Here is a 19764-nt window from a genome sequence, read left to right on the forward strand (position 1 = left end):
CGTATTGACCGACTACGTTGACTCAAAAGGAAGAGCAAAAATATATCTGAGTGCATAACGTGCTAGTGCTTTTCTTTAGAGTATGGATTTTTTCTGGAGTTATGATAACTCTTTGTAAAATATAAGTTGTTATACGATTTACGGAGACTTGTTTTACTTTCTGCGAAACATATCGCATATGCTCACAAGCAAGTACATACACCCTATTCGAAAAAAAAACAAATACATACACTCACCCTTATGAATGCATGCATACACACATCCTACTCTATGAGCATCTCCGAGAAAGTGAGCCGATGTGTCTTGAGATTGATGAAGTCATCACATACGTCTAGCTATCGACGAAGAAGTCTTACGATGCTATTAACCTAAAAATTGCGGCAATTTTGTATACGCCTAATTGGGGGCAATGAACAATGTAGTTTCACATGGTTTACTATTTGGATATATTTAAAAGTTATCTATTATTATGGATTCATAGTTGTATTCAAATCATAGTCACCCACGCTTACAATAATACCTAGAATCTTTTTTTCCTAAGTACTATAGCACGTGCCTTGCAACAGATGTCTCCATGCATTGAACGAACATCGCCAGAGAAATAAATCCAGGAATAATGCAAGCATCAGTGTCAGGTATATGATTTGAACCTTATTAAACTGTGGATACCGCTATTCTTCTAACCATCCAATCACAGATTGGTTAGTTTTCCAGTGACACAAGAAATAATTGAGTGGCGGTGTGGACCACCAGTAAATCAGACTTGCAGTGGGTTTTGATCTTCATCATAGGCACATCAAACCGGGCATTTTTTATGTTGCATGTGAGAGAAGAAACTCTTATCCACCACTTTTGGAGATGCCCGCATGCAGTTTTGCCTCTGGAAAATGATGCGTGAAACTGTTGGTGCTCAGCTGCCTCGTTTAACACAGGAGATCAATTCGTTTAGAGCAACTCTAGCAGACTCCGCATTCCGTCCTGATCTGTAAAATAACCGCCAAAATGCGGGTCGGGACAAAAAACCAGTCCGATTAGACCCCGCATCCCGCCCCGGCCCGCAAAAAATTTTAGGGAGCACGGCAAAATCCCGACCCCAACCCGAGAAAACGCGGGTTTTCCCCCGCGGCCGCGGTGCCCTGCATATAAGCGGAAGCGGTTGGTGGGAGGACATTTCATCCCGCGCTTTCTTCCACCAACCACCTCTCCTCTCCGCCCTCGCGCCGCGGCCGGCCGCCGCCCAAGATTCCGGCGAACGCAGCCGGCAGAAGCACGCCGGAAGGCCGCCACGCGCACGAGGCCTCCCCTCCCTCCCCCTGCGTCGGCGGGCCGCCGGATTTGCAGATCTGCGGCACTTCATCGCGGGCTGCCGGATTTGGCTTTTTCCGGCCGCCGGTTGCTGCCCCAAGCGATGGAGTGGTCGGGGAGCCTCTCCCGCAGCCCAGGCAAGGGCGCATCGCCGCATGCAGGTACAGGTTCGTCCGCCCGCCGCCGCCGAAGGTTTGCGGGCATGGACTCGTCCGGCCGTCCACCGGGCTCGGCGCTCGCGCAACGTCTTTGTGGCTTGCCGATGCCGCTCATAGAGTGCGACGACTGCACGCGGAAAGTGCTGCGGCTCACTTCGAGCACGCCGAAGCACCCCGGATGGGTGTTCTTCAAATGCGAAAACGACGGGGTACGTGCACTTGCAGTAGCTCGTTTCATAGTTCATTCTTTAGTTCAATTGCGGTAGCTCACTTTGAGCTTGCTCATTCTTTTGTGTAGGACGATGGATGCTCATTTTGGTTTTGGGAAGGTCAATACATTGATTTGTTGATAGAAAGAAACATAATAAATATTAGTGCACTCCTTAGTACAATCCAAGGCAATGATGTGGCTGCATGTGCAACTAGAGGGGAAGCAACATCTACTTCTTCCGAACTAAAGATGAAGAAAGAAGAATGCAAAATCAAGAATCCACAGATTAACAACGAATGCATGGAGAAGATATTAGTCCAACTAGTGGGAGCAGTTATGGAAGTTGGAAATCTTCTAAAATGCATACTTGTAGTTCTTATTTTCTTTGGTCTTGCTATTCTAGCAAAGATTTGGTGATGTCTTTTGTATCAAATGTTGTTAAAAAAGAAAAGCAATGCAATATGCTAGATCAAATTAAGTTGCAAATTTAAATTTTGCGGGCCGGCAGGAGCTGCGCCAGATCAGACGCCGCAACCCCAACCCGTAAAAAAGCATATTCTGGGAATATCCTTTTTTACGGGTCCATTATGCGGAGTCTGCAACTGCGGCCGTCCGCGCCGGCCCGCAAAGGCGTTTTTTTCGCGAACTGCAAAAACGTTTTGCGGGTCGGGAGGATGCGGGGTCTGCTAGAGTTGCTCTTAGTGGCATGCGGTCCTGGATGCTTCAGTGGTTCGCAGGTTCATGCGAAGAAGAAAAGGTGGTGGTATTTTGAGGGTTGTACTATCTTCATTCAGGTTTATTGATTTTTTTTGTATTTTGGTCCGAATTTGATTATAAATTTAATTATCAAAATATTAATGCATGTAAGAAAAAATTATATCGTTAGATTCGTATTTAAACATAGTTTTTGATATTATTTTTTTGCTATGCCAGCTACTTTAGGGGTTGTTTGGATACGTGGTTTATACAAAATCTGTTTTCATCAATCATGTTTACGACTCTAACCACCTGAAACCATGTTTGGTTACTCTAGGATAAGAAAAACTTAGTTTGCCAAAAACCAAAAAACGAGCATTAGGAAAAAAGACTAATCGTCGTTTTTCTATAAACCAGCTTTGATCGCAAATCCCTCATTTCAATCGGAGAGAGCTCTACCTTCCATTACTCCATTAGACGCCGGTGGGCAGCGTCCAGTGCATCTACCGCAAGGTCAGCCGTGCGCATCTATCACGACAGAGTCGGCCGTTCCAGGTGCCGTGGCGGCTGCTCCTTGGACGGTGGCGCATAGTAAAGTACGACAAGGTCAGCCGATTCCAGGTGTCGGTGTTAGTGTCATGTCTGCTGCTCGCTAGGTAGACGACGACCAACAAGAACGTCGACAAGGTGGAGCAAATCCAGCACGCCAATGCCGTCAGCAAGCCCACGTTATCACAATCAGCTCTCTAACAAGACCACCTTCGGCCTTGGCGTCCTCCTCTCAACGGGAGCATGAGCATGGGCGGGGGTTGACAACGTTGGTGGGGCCGTCGAAGACGTGGTTGTGGCTGCTGACGAACCCGGGCTGGTCGGACGTGAGGAACAGTAGGACCTCGTCACGCCGGCCGCGTGCAGGAGCTTCCGTCAAGGCCTCCATCTGCTCGACGCTCACGACCACCACGACGCAGCTCACGGGCGTGTGATACGTCTCCATCATATCTACTTTTCCAAACATTTTTGCCCTTCTTTTGAACTCTAACTTGCATGATTTGAATGAAACTAATCCGGACTGACGCTGTTTTCAGCAGAATTGCCATGGTGTTATTTTTGTGCAGAAATAAAAAATCTCAGAATGACCTGAAAATTCACGGAGAATATTTTTGGAATTAATAAAAAATACCGGCAAAAGAATCAACATCAGGGGGCCCACACCCTGTCCAAGAGGGTGGGGGCGCGCCCCCTGCCTCATGGTTGTTGGGGAACGTAGCGGAAATTCAAAATTTTCTACGCATCACCAAGATCAATCTATGGAGTAATCTAGCAACGAGGGGAAGGGGAGTGCATCTACATACCCTCGTAGATCGCGATGCGGAAGCGTTGCAAGAACGCGGATGAGGGAGTCGTACTCGTAGCGATTCAGATCGCGGTTGATTCCGATCTAAGCACCGAACCACGGCGCCTCCGCGTTCAACACACGTGCAGCCCGGTGACGTCTCCCACGCCTTGATCCAGCAAGGAGAGAGGGAGAGGTTGGGGAAGACTCCGTCCAGCAGCAGCACGACGGCGTGGTGGTGGTGGAGCAGCGCGGTACTCCAGCAGGGCTTCGCCAAGCACTGCGAGAGACGAGGAGGGAGAGGGGTAGGGCTGCGCCAAGAGAGAGATGTTCTCGTGTCTTTGGCAGCCCCAAAACCCCCACTATATATAGGGGAAGGGGAGGGGCTGCGCCCCCATCTAGGGTTCCCCCCCAAGGGGTGCGGCCAGCCCTAGATGGGACTTGGAGGGGCGGCCAAGGGGGAGAGAGGGGGGCGCACCACTAGGTGGGCCTTAGGCCCATCTGAGCCTAGGGTTTCCCCTTTCCCCCCTTCCTTGCGTCTTGGGCCCCTTGTGGGAGGCGCACCAGCCCACCTAGGGGCTGATCCCTTCCCACACTTAGCCCACGCAGCCCTCTGGGGCCGGCGGCCCCACCTGGTGGACCCCCGGGACCCTCCCGGTGGTCCCGGTACGTTACCGATAGCACCCGAAACTTTTTCGGTGACCAAAACAGGACGTCCCATATATAAATCTTTACCTCCGGACCATTCCGGAACTCCTCGTGATGTCCGGGATCTCATCCGGAACTCCGAACAACATTCGGTAACCACGTATATCTATTCCCTATAACCCTAGTGTCATCGAACCTTAAGTGTGTAGACCCTACGGGTTCGGGAACCATGCAGACATGACCGAGACGTTCTCCGGCCAATAACCAACAGCGGGATCTGGATACCCATGTTGGCTCCCACATGTTCCATGATGATCTCATCGGATGAACCACGATGTCGGGGATTCAATCAATCCCGTATACAATTCCCTTTGTCTATGGGAATGTTACTTGCCCGAGATTCGATCGTCGGTATCCCGATACCTTGTTCAATCTCGTTACCAGCAAGTCTCTTTACTCGTTCCGTAACACATCATCCCGTGATCAACTCCTTGGTCACATTGTGCACATTATGATGATGTCCTACCGAGTGGGCCCAGAGATACCTCTCCGTTTACACGGAGTGACAAATCCCAGTCTCGATTCGTGCCAACCCAACAGACACTTTCGGACATACCTGTAGTGCACCTTTATAGCCACCCAGTTACGTTGTGACGTTTGGTACACCCAAAGCATTCCTACGGTATCCGGGAGTTGCACAATCTCATGGTCTAAGGAAATGATACTTGACATTAGAAAAGCTCTTAGCAAACGAACTACACGATCTTGTGCTAGGCTTAGGATTGGGTCTTGTCCATCACATCATTCTCCTAATGACGTGATCCCGTTATCAACGACATCCAATGTCCATGGTCAGGAAACCGTAACCATCTATTGATCAACGAGCTAGTCAACTAGAGGCTTTCTAGGAACATGGTGTTGTCTATGTATCCACACATGTATCTGAGTTTCCTATCAATACAATTTTAGCATGGATAATAAACGATTATCATGAACAAGGAAATATAATAATAACCAATTTATTATTGCCTCTAGGGCATATTTCTAACAGTCTCCCACTTGCACTAGAGTCAATAATCTAGTTCACATCGCCATGTGATTAATACCCAAGAGTTCACATCACCATGTGAATGTAATGAATCCAACACCCATGGGATTTGTTCATATCTTGCTTGTGAGAGAGGTTATTAGTCAACGGGTCTGAACCTTTCAGATCCGTGTGTGCTTTACGAATATCTATGTCATCTTGTAGATGCAGCTACCACGCGCTACTTGGAGCTATTCCAATAACTGCTCTACTATACGAATCCGGTTTACTACTCAGAGTCATCCGGATTAGTGTCAAAGTTTGCATCGACGTAACCCTTTACGACGAACTCCTTTTCACCTCCATAATCGAGAAAATTCCTTAGTCCACTAGATACTAAGGATAAGTTCGACCGCTGTCATGTGATCCATTCCCGGATCACTATTGTACCCCTTGACCAACTCATGGCAAGGCACACTTCAGGTGCGGTACACAGCATAGCATACTGTAGAGCCTACGTCTAAAGCATAGGGGACGACCTTCGTCCTTTCTCTTTCTTCTGCCGTGGTCAGGTCTTGAGTCTTACTCAATACTCACACCTTGTAACACAGCCAAGAACTCCTTTGCTGATCTATTTTGAACTCCTTCAAAAACTTGTCACGGTATGTATTCGTTTGAAAGTACTATTAAGCGTTTTTGATCTATCCTTATAGATCTTGATGCTCAATGTTCAAGTAGCTTAATCCAGGTTTTCCATTGAAAACACCTTTCAAATAACCATGTATGCTTTCCAAAAATTCTACATCATTTCTGATCAACAATATGTTAACAACATATACTCATCAAAAATTCTATAGTGCTCCCACTCACTTCTTTGGAAATACAAGTTTCTCATAAACCTTGTATAAACCCAAAATCTTTGATCATCTCATCAAAGCGTACATTCCAACTCCGAGATGCTTACCCAGTCCTTAGAAGGATTGCTGGAGCTTTGCATACTTGTTAGCATCTTTCAGGATTGACAAAACCTTCTAGTTGTATCACATACAACCTTTCCTCAAGAAAATCGTCGAGGAAACAATGTTTTGACTTCCTATCTGCAAGATTTCATAAATAATGCAGTAAGTGCTAATACAATTCCAACAGACTCTTAGCATCGCTACGAGTGAGAAAGTCTCATCGTAGTCAACTCCTTGAACTTGTCGGAAAACATCTCAACGACAAGCCGAGCTTTCTTAATGGTGACACTTACCATCATTGTCTGTCTTCCTTTTAAAATCCATCTGCACCCAACAGCCTTACGACTATCAAGTATTTCTTCCAAAGTCTATACTTTGCTTTTATACATGGATCCTCTCTCGGATTTCATGGCCTCGAGCCATTCGTCGGAATCCGGGCCCACCATCGCTTCTCCATAGCTCGTAGGTTCATTGTTGTCTAGCAACATGACTTCCAAGACAGGATCACGTACTACTCTGAAGTAGTACGCATCCTCGTCGTCCTACGAGGTTTGGTAGTGACTTGATCCGAAGTTTCATGATCACTATCATAAGCTTCCACTTCAATTGGTGTAGGTGCCACAGGAACAACTTCTTGTGCCCTGCTACACACTAGTTGAAGTCATGGTTCAATAACCTCATCAAGTCTCCACCATCCTCCCACTCAATTCTTTCGAGAGAAACTTTTCCTCGAGAAAGGACCTGTTTCTAGAAACAATCACCTTGCTTCCGGATCTGAAATAGGAGGTATACCCAACTGTTTTGGGTATTCTATGAAGATGCATTTATCCGCTTTGGGTTCGAGCTTATCAGCCTGAAACTTTTCCACATAAGCATCACACCCCCAAACTTCTAAGAAACGACAACTTAGGTTTCTCTAAACGGTGTCGTCTCAACGGAATTGCGTGGTGCCCTATTTAAAGTGAATGCGGTTGTCTCTAATGCCTAACCCATAAACAATAGTGGTAAAGAGACATCATGGTATGCACCATATCCAATAGGGTGCAGTTATGATGTTCGGACACACCATCACACTGTGGTGTTCCAGGCGGTATTAATTGTGAAACACTTTCCACAATGTCTTAATTGTGTGCCAAACTCATAACTCAGATATCTCTATGATCATATCATAGACATTTTATCCTCTTGTCACGACGATCTTCAACTTCACTCTGAAATTACTTGAACCTTTCAATAATTCAGACTTGTGTTTCATCAAGTAAATATTCTCAGCATCTACTCAAATCATCTGTGAAGTAAGAACATATCGACATCCACTGCGTGCCTCAGCACTCATTGGACTGCACACATCAAATGTATTACTTCCAACAAGTTGCTCTCTTGTTCCATCTTACTGAAAACGAGGCCTTTCAGTCATCTTGCCCATGTGATTTGCATGTCTCAAGTGATTCAAAATCAAGTGAGTCCAAACGATCCATCTGCATGGAGTTTCTTCATGCATATATACCAATAGACATGGTTCGCATGTCTCAATCTTTTCAAAAATGAGTGAGTCCAAAGATCCATCTATATGGAGCTTCTTCATGCGTTCTATACCAATATGACTCAAATGGCAGTGCCACAAGTATGTGGTACTATCATTACTATTTTATATCTTTTGGCACGAACATGTGTATCACTGCGATCGAGATTCATTTTAGGTGCAAGACCATTGAAGGTATTATTCAAATAAACAGAGTAACCATTATTCTCCTTAAATGAATAACCGTATTGCGATAAACATAATCCAATCATGTTTATGCTCAACGCAAACTCCAAATAACAATTATTTAGGTTTAACACCAATCTCGATGGTAGAGGGAGCATGCGATGCTTGATCACATCAACCTTGGAAACACTTCCAACACATATCATCATCTCACCTTTAGCTAGTCTCCGTTTATTCCGCAGCTTTTATTTCAAGTTACTAACACTTAGCAACCGAACCGGTATCTAACACCCTGGTGCTGCTAGGAGTACTAGTAAAGTACACATTCATATAATGTATATCCAATATACTTCTGTCGACCTTGCCTGCCTTCTCATCTACCAAGTATCTAGGGTAGTTCTGCTTCAGTGACCGTTCCCCTCATTACAGAAGCACTTAATCTCGGGTTTGGGTTCAACCTTGGGATTCTTCACTAGAGCAGCAAATGATTTGCTGTTTCATGAAGTATCCCTTTTTGCCCTTGCCCTTCTTGAAACTAGTGGTTTTACTAACCATCAACAATTGATGCTCCTATTTGATTTCTACTTTCGTGGTGTCAAACATTGCGAATAGCTCAAGGATCATCATATCTATCCCTGATATGTTATAGTTCATCACGAAGCTCTAATAGCTTGGTGGCAGTGACTATGGAGAACCATCACTATCTCATCTGGAAGATTAACTCCCACTCGATTCAAGTGATTGTAGTACTCAGACAATCTGAGCACATGCTCAACGATTGAGCTTTTCTCCCTTAGTTTGCAGGCTTAAGAAACTTGTCAGAGGTCTCATACCTCTTGACGTGGGCATTAGTCTGAAATCCCAATTTCAGTCTTTGGAACATCTCATATGTTCTGCGACGTTTCAAAACCGTCTTGTCGCCACAATTTTAAACCGTTAGCATTACGCACTGAACTATCACGTAGTCATCAGAAACGTGTATGGCAGATGTTTCGCAACATCTACAGACGACGCTGAGGTTCAGCACATCGAGCGGTGCATTAAGGACATAAGCCTTCTGTGCAGCAATGAGGACAATCCTCAGTTTACGGACCCAGTCCGCATAATTGCTACTATCAACTATCAACTAAATTTTCTCTAGGAACATATCTTAAACAGTAGAACTAAAGCGTAAGCTATGACATAATTTGCAAAGACCTTTTGACTATGTTCATGATAATTAAGTTCATATGATTATTTAATGAACTCCCACTCAGATAGACATCCCTCTAGTCATCTAAGTGATACATGATCCGAGTCAAACTAGGCCGTGTCCGATCATCACGTGAGACGGACTAGTCATCATCGGTGAACATCTCCATGTTGATCGCATCTACTATACGACTCATGTTCGACCTTTCAATCTCTTGTGTTCCGAGGCCATGTCTGTACATGCTAGGCTCGTCAAGTCAACCTAAGTGTTTCGCATGTGTTCCGAGGCCATGTCTGTACATGCTAGGCTCGTCAACACCCGTTGTATTCGAACGTTAGAATCTATCACACCCGATCATCACATGGTGCTTCGAAACAACGAACCTTCGCAACGGTGCACAGTTAGGGGGAACACGTCTCTTGAAATTTTAGTGAGGAATCATCTTATTTATGCTACCGTCGTTCTAAGCAAATAAGATGTAAACATGATAAACATCACATGCAAATCATAAGGTGACGTGATATGGCCAATATCATCTTGCGCCTTAGATCTCCATCTTCAAGGTGCGGCATGATCACCTTCGTCACCGGCATGACACCATGATCTCCATCATCATGATCTCCATCATCGTGTCTTCATGAAGTTGTCTCGCCAATTATTACTTCTACTACTATGACTAACGGTTAGCAATAAAGTAAAGTAATTACATGACGTTTTCATTGACACGCAGGTCATACAATAAATTAAGACAACTCCTATGGCTCCTGCTGGTTGTCATACTCATCGACATGCAAGTCGTGATTCCTATTACAAGAACATGATCAATCTCATACATCACATATATCATTCATCACATCCTTTTGGCCATATCACATCACATAGCATACCCTGCAAAAACAAGTCAGACGTCCTCTAATTGTTGTTGCATGTTTTACGTGGCTGCTATGGGTTTCTAGCAAGAACGTTTCTTACCTACGCAAAAGCCACAACGTGATATGCCAATTTCTATTTACCCTTCATAAGGACCCTTTTCATTGAATCCGATCCGGCTAAAGTGGGAGAGACAGACACCCGCTAGCCACCTTATGCAACTAGTGCATGTCAATCGGTGGAACCTGTCTCATGTAAGAGTACGTGTAAGGTCGGTCCGGGCTGCTTCATCCCACGATGCCGCCGAATCAAGATAAGACTAGTAGCGGCAAGTAAATTGACAACATCAACGCCCACAACTACTTTGTGTTCTACTCGTGCATAGAAACTACGCATAGACCTAGCTCATGATGCCACTGATGGGGAACGTAGCGGAAATTCAAAATTTTCTACGCATCACCAAGATCAATCTATGGAGTAATCTAGCAACAAGGGGAAGGGGAGTGCATCTACATAACCTTGTAGATCGCGATGCGGAAGCGTTGCAAGAACGCGGATGAGGGAGTCGTACTCGTAGCGATTCAGATCGCGGTTGATTCCGATCTAAGCGCCGAACCACGGCGCCTCCGCGTTCAACACACGTGCAGCCCGGTGACGTCTCCCACGCCTTGATCCAGCAAGGAGAGAGGGAGAGGTTGGGGAAGACTCCGTCCAGCAGCAGCACGGCGGCGTGGTGGTGGTGGAGGAGCACGGTACTCCAGCAGGGCTTCGCCAAGCACTGCGAGAGACGAGGAGGGAGAGGGGTAGGGCTGCGCCAAGAGAGAGATGTTCTCGTGTCTTTGGCAGCCCCAAAACCCCCACTATATATAGGGGAAGGGGAGGGGCTGCGCCCCCATCTAGGGTTCCCCCCCAAGGGGTGCGGCCAGCCCTAGATGTGACTTGGAGGGGCGGCCAAGGGGGAGAGAGGGGGGCGCACCACTAGGTGGGCCTTAGGCCCATCTGAGCCTAGGGTTTCCCCTTTCCCCCCTTTCCTGCGCCTTGGGCCCCTTGTGGGAGGCGCACCAGCCCACCTAGGGGCTGGTCCCTTCCCACACTTGGCCCACGCAGCCCTCTGGGGCCGGTGGCCCCACCTGGTGGACCCCCGGGACCCTCCCGGTGGTCCCGGTACGTTACCGATAGCACCCGAAACTTTTCCGGTGACCAAAACAGGACGTCCCATATATAAATCTTTACCTCCGGACCATTCCGGAACTCCTCGTGACGTCCGAGATCTCATCCGGGACTCCGAAAAACATTCGGTAACCACGTATATCTATTCCCTATAACCCTAGCGTCATCGAACCTTAAGTGTGTAGACCCTACGGGTTCGGGAACCATGCAGACATGACCGAGACGTTCTCCGGCCAATAACCAACAGCGGGATCTGGATACCCATGTTGGCTCCCACATGTTCCACGATGATCTCATCGGATGAACCACGATGTCGGGGATTCAATCAATCACGTATACAATTCCCTTTGTCTATCGGTATGTTACTTGCCCGAGATTCGATCGTCGGTATCCCGATACCTTGTTCAATCTCGTTACCAGCAAGTCTCTTTACTCGTTCCATAACACATCATCCCGTGATCAACTCCTTGGTCACATTGTGCACATTATGATGATGTCCTACCGAGTGGGCCCAGAGATACCTCTCCGTTTACACGGAGTGACAAATCCCAGTCTCGATTCGTGCCAACCCAACAGACACTTTCGGAGATACCTATAGCGCACCTTTATAGCCACCCAGTTACGTTGTGACGTTTGGTACACCCAAAGCATTCCTACGGTATCCGGGAGTTGCACAATCTCATGGTCTAAGGAAATGATACTTGACATTAGAAAAGCTCTTAGCAAACGAACTACACGTTCTTGTGCTAGGCTTAGGATTGGGTCTTGTCCATCACATCATTCTCCTAATGACGTGATCCCGTTATCAACGACATCCAATGTCCATGGTCAGGAAACCGTAACCATCTATTGATCAATGAGCTAGTCAACTAGAGGCTTACTAGGGACATGGTGTTGTCTATGTATCCACACATGTATCTGAGTTTCCTATCAATACAATTTTAGCATGGATAATAAACGATTATCATGAACAAGGAAATATAATAATAACCAATTTATTATTGCCTCTAGGGCATATTTCTAACAGTGGCCCCCCTGGAGCTCCACCGACCTCAACTCCAACTCTATATATTCACGTTCAGGGAGAAAAAAAAATCAGAGAGAAGGATTCATCGTGTTTTACGATACGGAGCCACCGCCAAGCCCTAATCTCTCTCGGAAGGGCTGATCTGGAGTCCGTTCGGGGCTCCGGAGAGGGGAATCCGTCGCCATCGTCATCATCAACCTTCCTCCATCACCAATTTCATGATGCTCACCGCCGTGCCTGAGTAATTCCATCGTAGGCTTGCTGGACGGTGATGGGTTGGATGAGATTTACCATGTAATCGAGTTAGTTTTGTTAAGGTTTGACCCCTAGTATCCATTATGTTCTGAGATTGATGTTGCTATGACTTTGCTATGCTTAATGCTTGTCACTAGGGCCCGAGTGCCATGATTTCAGATCTGAACCTATTATGTTTTCATGAATATATGTGAGTTCTTGATCCTATCTTGCAAGTCTATAGTCACCTATTATGTGTTATGATCCGTTAACCCCGAAGTGACAATAATCGGGACCACTACCGGTGATGACCGTAGTTTGAGGAGTTCATGTATTCACTAAGTGTTAATGCTTTGGTCAGGTACTCTATTAAAAGGAGGCCTTAATATCCCTTAGTTTTCAATAGGACCCCGCTGCCACGGGAGGGTAGGACAAAAGATGTCATGCAAGTTCTTTTTCATAAGCACTGGAGCTAGTTCTGTGTCACCCTATGTTATACTTTGTTGCAGATATTAAGTTTTCCAGGTGTGATTGAATTGACAACTCAACTGCTAATACTTGAGAATATTCTTTGGCTCCCCTTGTGTCGAATCAATAAATTTGGGTTGAATACTCTATCCTCGAAAACTGTTGCGATCCCCTATACTTGTGGGTTATCAAGACTATTTTCTGGAGCCGTTGCCGGGGAGCATAGCTCTATTCTTTGAGCCACTTGGGATTTATATCTGCTGGTCACTATGAGGAACTTGAAAGACGAAAGAACTAAGATTTTTCCCTCAACTACGAGGGGAGGTAAGGAACTGCCATCTAGCTCTGCACTTGATTCACCTTCTGTTTTGAGTAAGCTTGCAACACCTAAACCTGCTTCTGCTATTAATTCTGATATGTCGCATGTTATTGATGATGCCACTTCTGCTATGCATGATACTTATGATGAAACTACTATGCTTGATACTACTGTGCCACTAGGTGAATTTCTTGATGAACAACTTGCTAGGGCTAGAGAGAATGAAATTATTGATGAAAGTGATGATGAAGATTCTCCCCCTAGATATGAATTGCCTGTTGTGCCTGAGGGTTATGTTATGGATGAAGAAACTGCTAGAGACTTTCTTGCTTGCAATGATAGGAGTGATCTTAAAAAATTATTAGCTAAGCTGAAAGAAAAATCTCTGAATGCTAGAATGAAATATGACCCTACTTTTGCTACTTCACCTATCTTTATTACTGACAAGGATTATGATTTCTCTGTTGACACTGAGATAATTACTTTGGTTGAATCTGAACCTTTCTATGGCTATGAATCTGAAACTGTTGTGGCACATCTTACTAAATTAAATGATATAGCCACCCTGTTCACTAATGATGAGAAAACACGCTACTACTATATCCTTAAATTATTTCCGTTCTCATTAAAGGGTGATGCTAAGATATAGTTTAATTCTCTTGATCCTGGTTGTGTGCGTAGTCCCCAGGATATGATTTATTACTTCTTTGCTAAATTTTTCCCTGCTCATAAGAAACAAGCTGCCTTAAGGGAAATATATAATTTTGGGCAAATTGAAGAAGAGAGTCTCCCACAAGCTTGGGGGGGGGCTTCTCTAATTACTTAATGCTTTGCCTGATCATCCTCTCAAGAAAAATGAAATACTTGATATCTTTTATAATGGACTAACCGATGCTTCCAGACACCACCTGGATAGTTGTGCTGGTTGTGTTTTCAGGGAAAGAACAGTTGACCAAGCTAGATTGCTATTGAATAATATGTTGACTAATGAAAATAATTGGACACTTCCTGAACCAACTCCTAAGCCAACTCCGAAGAAAAGGGGTATTCTGTTTCTCAGTCCTGAAGATATGCAAGAGGCAAGGAAATCTATGAAAGAAAAAGGTATTAAAACTGAAGATGTTAAGAACCTCCTATTGAAGAAATACATGGTCTTAATTTACCTCCTGTTGAAGAAATACATGGTCTTGATAACCCAACACAGGTAGTAAAGGTAAATTCTCTCTATAGATTTGATGAAGGTGATATTCCTCGTTATAAGTCCGCTAACCAATGCTTAGATGAGTTTGATAATTTTATTGTCAAACAAGGAAACTTCAGTGCTTATGTTGGTAGACAATTGAAACACAATGCTGATATGCTTGAACACTTGAGTGATTATATGTCTAGAGTTAAAGGTGAACTTAAACTCATTAGTAAACATGCTTCTATGGTTACCACTCAAGTAGAACAAGTGCTTAAAGCTCAGAATGATTTTCTCAATGAATTAAATAATAAAAAAATGGTAATGATGTTAGAGTTATGACTAGAGGGGAGCAAAATGACTCAGGAACCTTTGTATCCTGAGGGTCATCCTAAGAGAATTGAGCAGGATTCTCAGAGAACTAATGTTGATGCACCTAGTCCTTCTAAGAGGAAGAAAAAGAAAAATGATAGGACTTTGCATGCTTCTAGTGAACCTGTTGTTGACACACCTGAGAATCACAATGATATTTCTATTTCTGATGCTGAAACACAATCTGGTAATGAACATGAACCTAGTGATGATGTTAATGATGATGTTCATGTTAATGCTCAACCTAGTAATGACAATGATGTAGAGATTGAACCTGTTGTTGATCTTGATAACCCATAATCAAAGAATCAACGTTATGATAAAAGAGACTTTGTTGCTAGGAAGCACGGTAAAGAAAGAGAACCACGGGTTCAGAAACCCATGCCTTTTCCTCCTAAACCATCCAAGAAAAAGAGATGAGGATTTTGAGCGCTTTGCTGAAATGATTAGACCTATCCTCTTGCGTATGCGTTTTACTGATATGCTTAAAATGAATCCTTATGCTAAGTATATGAAGGATCTTGTTACAAATAAGAGAAAGATACCGAAAGCTGAAATTTTCACCATGCTTGCTAATTATACTTTTAAGGGTGGAATACCTAAGAAACTAGGAGATCCAGGAGTACCAACTATATCATGCTCCATTAAAAGAAACTATGTTAGAACTACTTTATGTGATCATGGAGCTGGTGTTAGTGTTATGCCTCTCTCGTTATATCGTAGACTTGATTTGAATAAGTTGACACCTACTGAAATATCTTTGCAAATGGCCGATAAATCAACCGCTATAGCTGTCGGTATTTGTGAGGATGTGCCTGTTGTGGTTGCAAACGTTACTATTTTAACGGACTTTGTTATTCTTGATATTCCCGAGGACGATAGTATGTCGATTATCCTTGGTAGACCCTTTTTGAATACTGAAGGGGCTGTTATTGATTGCAACAAAGGCAATGTCACTTTTCATGTTAATGGGAATGAGCATACGGTACACTTTCCGAGGAAACAACCTCAAGTCCACAGTATCAATTCTATTAGAAAAATTCCATCGATTATTATTGGAGGTTTTGAATTTCCTCTACCTACTATCCAGAAGAAATACGATATTCTTATTATTGGGGACGTGCATATCCCCGTTGAGGTAACCTAGTGTTATTCGAAATTTCTCCGGTTCCATGTTATTCGAAAAGAGTTTGTTAACAATACTTGATCAACCTTGTTAGTGGATTCCTTTTGATGAGCATGAGATGGATGAAGTTAGAAAGCACAACCTTGTGTACCCTCCTTTTACTTTCTGTTATTTAGATTAAATAAAGCAAAAATAGTATTTTCTGTCTGTTCTCTGAATTATCCTTGCAATAAAAAATACCCCGAAAATAAAAGTTCTCCAAATGTCCCGAAAATGAAATATGATTTTTTTCTAGAATATTTAGGAATTATTGGCACTGAGAACACACCCGGGGGTCAAATCACCTGGCCACAAGGGTCCAGGGCGCGCTCACCCCCTGGGGCGCGCCCCCTGCCTCATGGGCCCCTCGTGGCCCCTCTCCACTTATTCCAGCACCCACACACTCCGTCCTCCTCCAGAAAAAATCACCAACCAGCTCAAGCACGAGTTCTAGCTCATCTTGCTGCCATTTTCGATCTCCTTGCTCAAAGCCCCACTCACAAAACTGCTTTGGGGGATTGTTCTTCGGTATGTGACTCCTCCAATGGTCCAATTAGTTTTTGTTCTAGTGCTTTATTTATTGCAAAAAAAATTTGCTGAGGTGACCCTGTTCTTGAGCTTGCATGTCAAATTTATATGGTCCCAAGTAGTTTTAATGCATGATATAGCCTCTAGGCACTTGTGGGAGTAGTTGCTATCAATCTTGTTGAGTTTGGTTCACTTTTATTTTGAGTCACTAAAAATTTCAGAAAATTTTCAGAGGAAGAAATATGTTTAGAAAAATGTACCAAGGTGGTTCCTCAAAGAAGCAAGGACCCAGGCCCGCGATACGTGAGCCGGACTATGAACTACCGAGGGAAGCTCAAGTGTGGCCTTGTGAATGGCCGTCAGAAGATTTTATGGTCCAAGCAGGAATTAAGAAGGAATTTGACGCATATGTGCGTAATGCTGAACTTGAGGGCTTCGTGTTAGATAAGTGCCCTCAATATTACTACATAACTGATTCCTTTGTGAGAAGGTTTAAATTTACATCCTCGCGCAATTCTCACACTGTCCTATTTGATCTCTATGATAAATCTTATACCATGGACTTAGAAGATTTTAATACTGCTTGTAAACTCCCGCGGTGGGGTAATGCTAGCGAACCTCGCAAATCTGAATTTAAAGACCTTCTTGCTAGTATAACTGTGGGGGAATCTAAAGAAATCACACAAGCTACCATAGGGAGCATCCATTTTCCTGCCATTCATTATTTTGCTCTCTTTATAGGTAGATGCATTAACGGTAAGGATGAGGCATGTCACATGTGTGTTCCAGATCTTAGTGTTCTCAAGAGTGCTGTATTAGGAGATAAACAATATAACTTGGGGGCCATTGTTGCACGTAGGTTGCATCATAACAGTATTAGTGGAGATTTGTTTGGTGGAATTTATGCAACCCGTGTAGCTAATTATCTTGAGATACCCATACATGAAAATGATATGGAATTGCCTCCTGCTTATTTAGATTATAATGCTATGGTTCGTCATCAGTTTGTTGAGAGGAATGAACAGTTCCTCCAATACCGACTAATCTTTGACAGACGCTGCACTGTCCATGTTGCTCTCCCTGCTCCTGCTTTCTTTGATTTTCAGGCAAAAGGGAGATATGTTATAACCAGGGAGGAGGCAAACGAGTATGAGAGGAGGATGGAGACGTCTCGCCTCCAAGCTGCAGCTCATCAGGCAATAGCCGCTGCATCTCAGTACGACCCCAACTACAACTTTGGATATCCGCTAGGCCAGCCGTGGCCCAGACCAACTTAGGCCAAAAGCCTAAGCTTGGGGGAGTACGTATTTCTCACCGACATTACATTCATGTTCACACACTCATTCCAGTTGTCGGTGCTCATACTTTTTCATTGTACTATCCATGCTAGTTTATTTTCTTTTCTAGTCTTCTTCTTGTGTGTTTTAAAAACCTTAGGAAAAACAAAAAAAAGTTGTAGCTTTTAGCTAGTTTACTTTCCATGCCTGTAGTAGTAATAATTAAAAGAAAACCCCAAAAAAATTCTTGCTCTTCTTTTGCTTGTTGGGAGCTTTCCCGTGTAAATAGTTTTATTCCTTTTCTTTTCTTTGGAGGTCGAGAGGAGAAGACCGTGATGAAAATGTTGTAGTGGCTCTTATATGCATTATTGTTGATTTAACCAAGAGCCTATATTACCTTGTCTTCTCCCTTGTATTAAATGCTTGCAGATTCCAGCTTAGTCCAATGCACGTGCACTATTATTATTATCCACAGCGTTCGGTCGTGCGAGTGAAAGGCAATAATGACGATATATGATGGACTGATTGAGATGAGAGAAGCTGGTATGAACTCGACCTATCTTGTTTTTGTAAATATGATTAGTTCATCGTTCCTGATTCAGCCTATTATGAATGAAACATGTTTGCAATGACAATTAGAGATTATAGTTGCTTATGTCATGCTTAATTAGCTAGGAGTTTATAATGATTTACCTTGCGTGCCAACATGCTATTAAAATGGTTGTGGTGTGGTATGATAGGGTGGTATCCTCCTTTGAACGATTCGAGTGGCTTGACTTGGCACATGTTCACGGATGTAGTTGAAACAAAATCAACATAGCCTCCACGATATTTATGTTCATGGTGGATTATATCCTACTCATGCTTGCACTCAATGTCTATTAATTTTAATGCATGTTCATGACTATTGTCGCTCTCTAGTTGGTCGCTTCCCAGTCTTTTTCTAGCCTTCACTTGTACTAAGCGGGAATATTGCTTGTGCATCCACTTCCATAAACCCCAAAGTTATTTCATATGATTCCACCATGCCTTCCTATATGCGGTATCTACCTGCCGTTCCAAGTAAATTTGTATGTGACAAACTCTAAACCTTCAAATGAAATTCTGTTTTGTATGCTCGAATAGCTCATGTATCAACTAGGGCTGTCTGTATCTTCCATGCTAGGCGGGTTATTCTCAAGAGGAGTGGACTCTGCTCCTCACTCACGAGAAAATGGCTGGTCACCGGGATGCCCAGTCCCATGCTCAAACCAAATCAAAATAATTGCAAACAAAACTCCCCTAGGACTGTTGTTAGTTGGAGGCACCCGTTGTTTTGGGCCAGCCATGGATTGATGCTTGTTGGTGGTGGGGGAGTATAAACTTTACCATTCTGCTTGGGAACCGCCTATAATGTGTGTAGCATGGAAGATATCGAGATCTCTCGGTTGTTATGTTGACAATAAAAGTATGCTGCTCAAAATATTATTTATCTCTATTTTAAAATCGAGCTCTGGTACCTCTACAAATCCCTGCTTCCCTCCGCGAAGGGCCTATCTATTTACTTTTATGTTGAGTCATCATTCTCTTATTAAAAAGCACCAGCTGGAGAGCACCGCTGTCATTTGCATGCATTATAACTAGTTTATATTGAGTATGACTATGACTGGATCTCTTTTACCATGAATTACAATGTTTAGTCAGTCCTTGATCTTCAGAGGTGCTCTGTGATGTCTACTACGCAACCTTCTTCTTGTAGACGTTGTTGGGCCTCCAAGTGCAGAGGTTTGTAGGACAGTAGCAAATTTCCCTCGAGTGGATGACCTAAGGTTTATCAATCCGTGGGAGGCGTAGGATGAAGATGGTCTCTCTCAAGCAACCCTGCAACCAAATAACAAAGAGTCTCTTGTGTCCCCAACACACCCAATACAATAG

This window comes from Triticum aestivum, chromosome 1D (assembly GCF_018294505.1).
Source record: "Triticum aestivum cultivar Chinese Spring chromosome 1D, IWGSC CS RefSeq v2.1, whole genome shotgun sequence".
NCBI lineage: Eukaryota > Viridiplantae > Streptophyta > Magnoliopsida > Poales > Poaceae > Triticum > Triticum aestivum.